Source organism: Gossypium arboreum, chromosome 9 (assembly GCF_025698485.1).
Source record: "Gossypium arboreum isolate Shixiya-1 chromosome 9, ASM2569848v2, whole genome shotgun sequence".
NCBI lineage: Eukaryota > Viridiplantae > Streptophyta > Magnoliopsida > Malvales > Malvaceae > Gossypium > Gossypium arboreum.
In genome coordinates, this window is record NC_069078.1 from 62988258 (window position 1) to 63000243 (window position 11986).

Consider the following 11986-nt stretch of genomic DNA (forward strand, 5'->3'; position numbering starts at 1 on the left):
ATCCTTAAAAGGGGAGGAGAGTTGTAATATCCTAAATTAGGGCTTAATCAGAATAGTGGTCTCGTGATCACAAATTCGAGATAGAAATAGTTATTTTATAATTATTTTGATGAATATGATATGATTGCATGATTGTGTGAAAATTTCGTGATGAAATTCTATGCCTAAAGTGCTTAAATTGAAAGTAGGGACTAAATCGAATAAGTTGCAAAATTTGCATTCTAGAAGTTTTTAGTATGAAATTGCATTGAAATATTAATTAGGAGGTCTTAAATAGAATTTAACCAATTTCTAAGTCTATGGACAAAAATTGGACATGGATGGAATTTTAGGAAAGTTTAGTAGTAAGGGCATTTTGGTCATTTAGTTATTAAAATGAATTAAAAACAAAACTAAAAGCCAAATTTTGTCCATCTTCTTCATTAGGCCGAAATTTCAAGGGTTCTCCATAGTTAGGGTTTGTTTCAAGCTTCCAAGCTCTATAGTAAGTGATTCCAAGCCCCGTTTTTAATGTTCTTTACGTTTTTGGAATCCCGGTAGCTCGATTGAGCTTATGTTAGCAATAATTCAACCTAGGGTTTATATTTGGAAAAATACCCATAGGTTAAATTTGTGTATTTTGATGTTTTATGATAGAATATGAGGTTTTAAATTATGTTAGACAACTTGTGCTACTCGGTTTTGAGTGAAAATGAGTAAAAGGGCATAATCGGTAAAAATACCTAATAGTCACAAGTATATGTTAGAGTAAGAATTTGATGTTTCCATAGAAGGGAAAAATGATCAGCATGTTATAAAACATAAGAATAAGGAATAAAGTTTAATTCCCGAGCCTAGGGGCAAAAGTATAATTTTTCCAAAGTTCGTATTAAATGCTGTTTTGATGAATGTATGTATTAAATAAGATTAATTTGGCATTATAGATCAAGAAAAACGAGATTCAAGTCGCGATCGAGGAAAAGAAAAGATTGTGGACTAAATTGCAAAATCTTTATATTTTGGTACCAAGGTAAGTTCATGTGTAAATAATGTAACATAATTGTTATTTTTAAGTTATTGATGTTAATTATATGATATGTTGATTTTTATTATGAAATATATGCTTTGTGGTTATTTTCGAATAAAATGCAAATTATGTGTATTAATTGTTAAATATAAAGTACTACCGAGTATTGGTTTTGGTATTTTACGGAAGATGGCAAGGATATGTGTTCGAGGAAAATCCCGTTTGAACCTTAGGAATAGATTAGGATACAAGTGACAAGTCACTAGGATGGTTGAGCATCCGAACTCATTGAGTTGAGTCCGAGTTCACTTATGGATGCAAATGTCCGAACTCATTGAGTTGAGTCCGAGTTCGTGAGATGTAACTAGGCATCCGAACTCGTTGAGTTGAGTCTGAGTTCATTTATGGATGCGAACGCCCGAGCTCGTTGAGTTGAGTCCGAGTTCACTTAGGGGCGGGTTACATGATTTCTTGATTACATATGTGGCACTTATGTGCAAATTATCCATGTATCCGAGTTATATTCCGATGTGTTCAACTGGTGAAATTTCTAGTTTAATGGAAGAGCACTTAAGATATAAGTGACGTTTTGGGTAAGTGTTGTGAAATGGACACTTTGGACAGGTATGTTCTTAACCCTCGGGTTGAAAATAGATACAACAACGATAAGGTGGTAAGATGATGAATGATGTTTAAAGATGTGATATATGTTTTGGTGGTACCATGCTAAAGTTGTTTGGTATATTTATATTGTTATGTTACTTGTTATTTACATATGAACTTACTAAGCATTTATCCTTACTCCTTCCTTTTCATTCACTGTAGTTTTGAACAATGGCTCAGAATCGGGACAGTCGAAAGTTCGATCACACTATCCAAAGGACTTTTATCTTGGTAAATGGCTTGTACAACTACTTAAGTATGGCATGTATAGCAATATACCTATTTTGTGTACATAATTTATGATATGGCCATGTTTGGTTGAGAAAATGTTTGATATTGATAAGTCATGGTGATGGCTAATTTAGATCATGTTTGATATTATGGAAGTTTAATAGGTTATCTAGTTCATAAAAATTCATGGAAAGATGAAACTTGCCTTAAAACAGAATATTGCTGCAGCAATGACATGAATTTGAAAAATCAATAAAAATAGTATAAATGGAACTAAATAATGAGTAAGTTATTAAATTGAAGCTTAATGAGTCTATTTTCAGTTGGATTGAACAAAACAGGCATATAAATTACATTTTATGAGATATTTAAACTTTTGTGAAACAGGGCCAGAGTGATTTCTGGATCCCCTGTTCTGATTTTAAAAATTCATAATAAATTTTAAAAAAATAATTAGAAGTTGTTATTTATATGTACAGATTCCTTATTGAGTCTAGTTTTAATAAAAAGAAACCTTGTAGTCATTGAAATTCTGTATAGATAGATATCTGATTCGTAATACACAGATGTCATAGCAGTCAAACCCTGAAACAAGGGAGACTTTAACTAATAAACTGTACTAATTGGCCTAACCAAAAATCCTAGAAAAAAATTAGTAAATAGATATATGAGTCTAGATTTAGGTAAAATTTACAGATCTTGATTTTGAGTTTCGTAACTCGAGATATGATTTTTATTGTAACTGTGACGCGGGTAGTTAGAAAGCTGTGAATGCAGAAACAAATGATTTGAAGTTCTTAATTTGATAAATTATGTTCGGTAACCCCTCAAGCTCGACTCCGGCGACGGTTTCGGGCGTGGGGGCGTTACACTAGTACATCTTCAATAATACCCCTAGGAAATCTTATAGTTTTATCTCCCAATTGAATGTTCATCCTAGTTTGTTTAGGTTTCCCAAGACCTAGTTGCTTAAAAATTTTGTAAGGCATGACGTTAATACTAGCCCCTAAATCAGGTAATGCATGATTTATATCTAAACTACCAATTAAGCAAGGAATTGTAAAACTCCCTGGATCTTTCAATTTCTAGGGTAGCTTATTCTGTAGAATAGCTGAGCGGACTGCATTTAGCTCCACATGCGATGCTTCATCCAACTTCCGCTTAGTTACTAAAAGCTCTTTTAAAAATTTCATTGCATTCGGCATCTGTGACAGAGCTTCAATAAATGGTAAGTTAATATGTAATTTTTTCAAAAGTTTAAGGAATTTACCGAATTATTCATCTGAGCGGTCTTTCCTTGTCGCGTTAGGGTATGGGACATGAGGTTTATATTCTTCATTCACTGTTTTGTTATGACTTACCTCACTTTTACCTTTGCTCACCACAGTTTCTTGCATCAATTCTGGCTCAGGCGCAATAAATCCTTCCTTATCTTGAGTACTAATTGCGTTGAGGTGTTCCCTTGGGTTAGGTTCAGTATTACTTGGTAAGCTACCTTGTGGTCGTTCAGAGATTAGTTGGGATAGCTGGCCTATCTGAGTTTCGAGTCCTTGGATCAATGCTTGTTGATTTTTAAGTGCTGTCTCGGTATTTTGGAAACGGGTTTCTGTCACCGAGATAAATTTAGAGAGCATCTCCACAAGGTTCAGTTTCTTCTATTGTTGATAAGGTGGCAGTTGAAAACCCTGAGGATTTTGTGGCTTTTGATTCCCTTGACCACCCTAGGAGAAATTTGGGTTGTTTCTCCAACCTGCATTATAAGTATTACTGTATGGGTTAGTTTGAGATCTAAAGTTATTGTTACCCATATAGTTGACTTGTTCCTCTTTAGTTGTAGGATTGAAGGATTGATATTCTGTATGCACACCTCCTCCACTTGAGTCACACCTCATTACTGGATGTACCTGCGTAGAACCAAGTAAACCATCAATCTTTTTATTAAGAAGTTCTACCTGATTTGACAGCATAGTAACTAAGTCGACGTTATAAATGCCGGCTATTTTTGTTGGCTTAGTCCTCATTACTTGCCACTAATAGTTATTCAGTGACATTTCTTCAATGAATTCATAAGCCTTTTCAGGTGTTTTGTTGTTGATGGTTCCTCCAGCAGCTGCGTCAATCATCTGTCTTGTCGAGGGATTCACACCATTGTAGAATGTTTGAACTTCCAACCATAGATGTAACCCAGGGTGAGGGCACCTTCGCAATAGATCCTTGTATCTCTCCCATGCGTCGTAAAGTGTTTCTAAGTCCATCTGCACAAAAGAAGAGATATCATTACGTAACTTAGCCATTTTAGCCGGCGGAAAATATTTTAGTAGAAATTTTTCGGTCATTTGTTCCCAAGTAGTGATGGACCCTCATGGTAACGAATTCAACCACTGTTTAGCTTTGTTTCTCAATGAAAAAGGGAATAACCGAAGGCGAATGGCATCATCAGAAACGCCATTAATTTTGAAAGTATCGTAAAACTCTAGAAAATTTGCCAAGTGAGTGTTGGGATCCTCATCCTACAAACCATCAAACTGAACAAACTGCTGTATCATCTGAATTGTGTTAGGTTTTAGTTCAAAATTATTCACAGCAATAGTAGGTTTAACTATACTTGACTCAGTTCATTTTAAAGAAGGTTTAGCATAGTCATACATAGTACGTGGATCAGGATTTTGATTAGCCGCAATTGCAGGAGGTAGCTGATTGCCTTGGTTTTCAGCCATCTCTTCGGTTGGGCGTTGAGTATCGTCTTCTTGCTCATTCTCCGTGTATCTTAACCTTCGCCTTATTTCTCTTTGGTTTCTACGAACTGTGCGATCGATTTCGTCGCCAAAAACTAATGGTCCCAACGGGTTTCATCTAGTCATAATGAAAACATTCCAAGAGAAGGAAAAAGGAAGTTAATTAGTAATAATAATAAAACTAAATTAAATTAAATTGCAAGAAAAATAAATTGCTAAAGTAATAAAATTGAGTGTTCCTAATATTTTAGTTTCCCGGCAACGGTGCCAAAAACTTGATCGCAAGGTTTCATGATAGGTTTTAAATATTTATAATTACTTGTTCTTGAACTAACTATTATCGCAAAGTAGGCAAGTGTACCTATTGAACAGTAGTATAGTTTTAGCAAGACCAGATTGTCGAACCCAAAAGAACTAAAAGTACTAGTAATGACTGTCTTTTTATTATCTAGCCTAAGAATAAAGAGGTTTTTGTTTTAATTAACTAATTATCTACACTAAGAACGCACAGAGAAAAGAATTACGGAATTGCTTTTGAGAAAACCGATTGACTTGAGACAATACCTAAGGAAAAATCCACCTAGACTTTACTTGTTATTCTGGCTCTAAATTGGACAATTTATTCATTCAACTTGTTCTGTAGAGATCCCTAAGTTATATTATTATCCCTATTCAAGACTAATAACGTCTAATCCCTAGATTGCATAACCGAGACTTTTCTCTAATTAACACTCTAAGGTTGCATTAACTCGATCTATGGATCCCCTTATTTGGTTTTACCCTAATATAGAAAAATCTTGTCACCCTATTTCTAGGCGCGCAATCAACTCCGCTTAATTATGACAAAAGTACTCTTAGACAAGGTCTATTCCTCCTCTGAATAAGAGCATGTCTTGAATCAGTATCCTGAGATATCAAAACAAGAATTAAGAACACATAATTAAGAACAAGTTAAATATTGATCATACGATTCAGAAAATAATTACAAGATTCGTCTTAGGTTTCATTCCCCTTGGGTATTTAGGGGTTTTAGTTCATAACTAAATAAGAAAACATCTCAGAAGAATAAAGAATACAAAACATAAAGAAAACCCAAAACTCCTGAAGGGAACTGAGGAGAGATCTTCAGTCTTGATGATGAATCCGGCTTCTGAAATAGATCAATCGACTTGCTTGGAGTAATTCCTTACCCCCTATTCTCTGTCTCCCTTTTCTTCCTCCTCTAGGGTGTATTTATAGGCTTTGGAATGCCTAGAGGCCATCAAAATTAGCTTTTCTAAATTGGACTCAACTTGGGCTCGGCAGGGACACGCCCGTGTGACAGCCCATGTGCGATTACTTCAGGCCATGTTCGAGCCTGTTAGAATGGCGCGGGCGTGTGCTATACCTGTGTGAGGAGGTCCAGGCCGTGTTGATCTCGTACTTTGGCCCATTTTCTCCGTTTTTGGCCCGTTTCTAGTTCCTTTCGCTCTCCTATGCTCTCATAAGTATAAAACACGAAATTAAAGCATTAGGAGCATCGAATTCACCAATTCTTATGGAAAATCATCCACAAAATGCATTAAACATGGGGGAAAAATATGTATAATTTACAGTTTATCACCAGTCCAGGCTAAATTCAGACCCTAGTCGGATTACCCATCCGAGCTAAATCCACAATGCACACATATTCTTCAGGAGGCTCGATCACTCAAGGAACACCCGTCCAGGCTAGATCCTTCCTATTTTTGAGATCATAAGATTACCCGTCCGACCTAAATCCTTTTCTGCAACACATGCAGGATTTCAAGTCATGTAAGCCATGGTTTATCCATCGAATTTCCCTTTTTACTTCAACCGAGTCATTTATTATCATATCATTATTATTAACATATTTCATAGATTTTCAAGCCATTATTATAACCAATTATCATTCATTCATAAAACATGCAATTAGGCATATTAATAGTTTACTTAAAGTTATTCGAACTTACCTGGTATCCATTTGGTTTTGCGCCTTGGTTATTCCGAAACTTTTCGTTTTCCTTGATCGTCCTCTGAAATTTGTTCCTCGGGGTCTATAAAAATAAAAATGAATCATTAATACCTCACATTATTCTTTTCGAGTCTAAATTTTATCCTCGATAAAATGATCGTTTTGCCCCTAACCTTTCACATTATTTACAATTTAGTCCCTAGGCTCGTATGATAAAGTGCATGAATTTTCTACATTACCCAAGCCTAGCCGAATGTTCTTTCCTCTTATGGCAGCCCACATTTTTCCCTTATTTCACATTTCTACCACATATTTTACACCTTTTGCAAAAGGTCCTTTTAGGGGTTTTTCATAAAAATCACCTAGAAAAAGATGTTTGATAAACCGTAAATTATACGTATTTTGACCCCATGTTTAATGCATTTTATGGATGATTTCTCATTAGAATTGGTGAATTCAATACTCCTAATGCTTTAATTTCATGTTTTATACTTAGGAGAGCATAGGAGAGCGAAAGGAACGAGAAACGGGCCAAAAACAGAGAAAATTGGCCAAATACGAAATCAACACGGCCTGGACCTCCTCACACGAGCAAACCACACGGCCGTATCAATCTGGCAGAATTGGAGCATGATTCACACAGGTATAGCACACACCCATGCCATTTTAACAGGCTCAAACACGGCCTGAAGTAATTGAACTCGGGCGTGTCACACTAGCGTGTCCCTGTCGAGCCCAAGTTAAGTCCAATTCGGAAAAGGGAACTTTTGAGGGCTTCTAGGCATTCCAAAGCCTATAAATACACCTTAGAGGAGGAAGAAAAGGGGGGACGGAGAATAGGGGGTAAGGAATTACTCCAAGGAAGCCGATTGATCCATCTTAGAAATCGGATTCATCATTAAGATTGAAGATCTCTCCTCAATTTCCCTTCAGGAGTTTTGGGTTTTCTTTATGTTTTGTATTCTTTATTCTTCTGAGATGTTTTCTTATTTAGTTATGAACTAAAACCCCTAAATACCTAAGGGGAATGAAACTTAAGACGAATCTTATTATTATTTTCTGAGTTGTATGATAAATATTTAACTTGTTCTTAATCATGTGTTCTTAATTCTTCTTTTGATATCCCAGGATACTGATTCAAGACACGCTCTTATTCAGAGGAGGAATAGACCCTATCTAAGTGTACTTTTGTCATAATTAAGCAGAGTTAATTGCGCGCCTAGAAATAGGGCGACAAGATTTTTCCGGATTAGGGTGAAACCTAATAAGGGGATCCATAGATCGAGTTAATACAACCCTAGAGTGTTAATTAGAGAAAAGTCTCGGTTATTCAATCTAGGGATTAGACATTATTAGTCTTGAATAGGGATAATAGCATAACTTAGGGATCACTACGGAACAAGTTGAATGAATAAATCATCCGATTTGGAGCCAAAATAACAAGTAAAGTCTAGGTGGATTTTTCCTTAGGTATTGTCTTCATTCAATCAATTTTCCCAAAAGCAATTCCCCAATTCTTTACGACACTTTCAAAATTAATGGTGTTTCTGATGATGGCATTCGCCTTCGGTTATTCCTTTTTTCACTGAGAAACAAAGCTAAACAGTGGTTAAACTCAATACCACGAGGGTCTATCACTACTTGGGAACAAATGACCGAAAAATTTCTACTAAAATATTTTTCACCGGCTAAAACGGCTAAGTTACGTAATGATATCTCTTCTTTTGTGCAGATGGACTTAGAAACACTTTACGATGCATGCGAGAGATACAAGGATCTATTGCGAAGGTGCCCTCACCCTGGGTTAGATCTATGGCTGCAAGTTCAAACATTCTACAATGGTGTGAATCCCTCGACAAAACAGATGATTGACGCAGCTGCTGGAGGAACCATCAACAATAAAACACCTGAAAAGGCTTATGAATTCATTGAAGAAATGTCACTGAATAACTATCAATGGCAAGTAATGAGGAATAAGCCAACAAAAACAGCAGACATTTATAACGTCGACTTAGTTACTATGCTGTCAAATTAGGTAGAACTTCTCAATAAAAAGATTGATGGTTTACTTGGTTCTACGCAGGTACATCCAGTAATGAGGTGTGACTCAAGTGGAGGAGGTGTGCATACAAAATATCAATCCTTCAATCTTACAACTGAAGAGGAACAAGTCAACTATCTGGGTAACAATAACTTTAGATCTCAAAATAACCCATACAGTAATACTTATAATGTAGGTTGGAGAAACCACCCAAATTTCTCCTAGGGTGGTCAAGGGAATCAAAAGCCACAAAATCCTCAGGGTTTTCAACTGCCACCTTATCAACAAGAGAAGAAACTGAACCTTGAGGAGGTTCTCTCTAAATTTATCTCGGTGACAGAAACCCGTTTCCAAAATACCGAGACAGCACTTAAAAATCAACAAGCATTGATCCAAGTACTCGAAACTTAGATAGGCCAGCTATCCAAACAAATCTCCGAATGACCACAAGGTAGCTTACCAAGTAATACTAAACCTAACCCAAGGGAACACCTCAACACAATTAGTACTCAAGATAAGGAAGGATTCATTGCGCCTGAGCCAGAATTGATGCAAGAAATTGTGGTGAGCAAAGGTAAAAGTGAGGTAAGTCATAACAAAATGGTGAATGAAGAATATAAACCTCGTGTCCCATATCCTAACGTGACAAGGAAAGACTGCTCAGACGAACAATTCGGTAAATTCCTTCAACTTTAGAAAAAATTACATTTTAACCTACCGTTTATTGAAGCTCTTTTGCAGATGCCGAATGCAATGAAATTTTTAAAAGAGCTTTTAGTAAATAAGCGAAAGTTGGACGAAGCATCGCATGTAGAGCTAAACGCAGTCTGCTCAGCTATTCTACAAAATAAGCTACCCCACAAATTGAAAGGTCCAGGGAGTTTTACAATTCCTTACTTAATTGGTAGTTTAGATATAAATCATGCATTAGCTGAGTTAGGTGCTAGTATTAACGTCATGCCTTACAAAATGTTTAAGCAACTAGGTCTTGGGAAACCTAAACAAACTAGGATGAGCATTCAATTGGTAGATAAAACTATAAGATTTCCTAGGGGTATCATTGAAGATGTACTAGTGTAAGTAGATAAGTTCATATTTCCTATTGATTTCGTTGTTCTAGACATAGAGAAGGATAATAACACCCCTTTGATTTTAGGGAGGCCTTTTTTAGAAACTGCTAAAACAATTATTGATGTTGTACGGTGAGCTTACTTTGCGTGTGGCGATTTAAACGATCACCCTTCAAGCTCGTAACTCTGGCATCACATCGAACATTAAAGGTAATGGTCCACACCAATCTACTAAAACTGAAAATAGGACTTTGCAGAAATTGAGCTTCAAATAAGTTCAAGAGCCATGTTCCAGAAATGATAGAGGACACATTCATGAAGAACGAAGGCTACGGATAGAGGAGCTAGACGAATGGCGAGCACATAAACCGAGAACAGACGATAAACCAAAACTACACCAAAATGAGCCCGATACCTCTCCAAATCAACTTAAGGTTGGTGATAAATTCTTACTAGATGCCGCAGATCCCCATATTGTCACTACCACACAGAATGAGGAAATCCCTCTTACGGTACTCAGTATTTTTCCATTCGGTACGGTGGAGGTGAATCATCCCAGGTTTGACACTTTTAAGGTAAACAACACCCGTTTAAAACCTTATTTTGATGAGACTGACAGTAGGAATGAGGAGTATAAACTCCTCGAACCACCATAACCATACAACGGAGAGGTAAGTGAAGCTCAGACTATAAATAAACGCTTTTCGGGAGGCAACCCGAGCACTAACAATATTAATTTCTTTGAATTTTGGTATTTAACTCTTAAATTACTAATAGAAATCTTGAATACAGGTGTTTCCACAGAGACACGGCTAAGCACACAGGCGTACTTAAGGCCGTGTGACAACAGGGCAAAATATTTCCCTAACACGGGCTACGATTAAACGCCACGGCCGTACAATACGGTCGTGGTCGAGCCTGCCAAAACTACATGAGCGTGCGACACGACTGTGTGGAAGACCTATGGTTGAAACTGAGAAACTAGCACGGATGTGTGACACACCAGTGTCCAACACCCGTGGTCGAACCTATTAAATTAACACGGGCGTGGAGCTTGAACACACGGGCGTGGAGCTTGAACACACGGGCGTGGGAGAAGCGAACGAAGCTAGACACGACCGTGTGAACCCACACGCCCGAGGAACACGGGGGTGTACTAAATGTCAAACTCACCCAAATTTGAAATTCGTGAATTACACGGGCTAAAATTAGGGGACACGGGCGTGTGCCATGGCCATGTGCCCCAAAATCTATAAATACCCTACACTATTCACTTTCTTCCCCATTCAAAAACCCTAACCCTAGCCGCTGTAACTCCACACGGCCACCTGCCATGCCCGTGCGCCGCCTTCAACTTCGTTTTTTATGCCCTATCTCTCTCCCTTAGCGTTTGTTTACTCTCTTCACTTCTATTTTACTTATTACGAATCCTTATTATTACAATAATTTCCATTTCCTTTGAACTATCTTCCATTTCTGTTCATTAGTTTATCATTTAGTTTGCATTTTTAGTTAGTTATTATACATTGCATGTTAAATCAAGTGATTAGAAAACTTCATACCCATGATTTTACCATGCTCATTCTCATGATATTCCCATGCCAATATCTCTCATGTAATTTGCATTGTTCAATTATTTCTTATACATTTCATGTTGTTAGGAAAGCTTCATTCTTTTACACATGCCATTACTATATACATTGACAAAGTCACGAAATTATTATATTAGTTATGTTTTCTTATGGCTGAAAGTCTGCTTTTTAGCTGGAAATTGTATTCCTTTTACTTCGACCACTCATCAAGATGACTTGATGATTCTAATCGCAGGTACCATGTCATCGTCAAGAGGAAAGAAAACTGACGTACCAGCTTCAAAGAAGAGGAAGGGAGTGTCCTCTTCCGCGGGTCCAACCGCGAAAATCCGTCACCCTCTCCTACAGTTTCCCCGAGGTATTTCCTAGGTGGATTTTTCCTTAGGTATTGTCTTCATTCAATTGATTTTCCCAAAAGCAATTCCCCAATTCTTTTTTCTGTGAGTTCTTAGTTTAGATAATTAGTTAATTAAAACAAAACCTTTTTATTCTTAGGATAGATAATAAAAAGACAGTCATTACTAGTACTTTTAGTTCCTTTGGGTTCGACAATCCGGTCTTGCTAAAACTATACTACTATTCGATAGGTACACTTACCTACATCGCGATAATAGTTAGTTCAAGAACGGGTAATTATAAATATTTAAAACCTATCACGAAACCTCGCGATCAA

At 36.8% G+C, this 11986-nt stretch overlaps 1 non-coding gene across 1 annotated transcript; it reads left to right on the forward strand.

Moving 5' to 3' along the window:
* The first annotated feature begins 4081 nt into the window (after positions 1-4081).
* LOC128281307 (small nucleolar RNA R71) lies at positions 4082-4188 on the forward strand. Its single transcript, XR_008271520.1, has one exon. It is a non-coding gene; the product is annotated as a small nucleolar RNA R71 (small nucleolar RNA).
* Positions 4189-11986: the final 7798 nt, after the last annotated feature.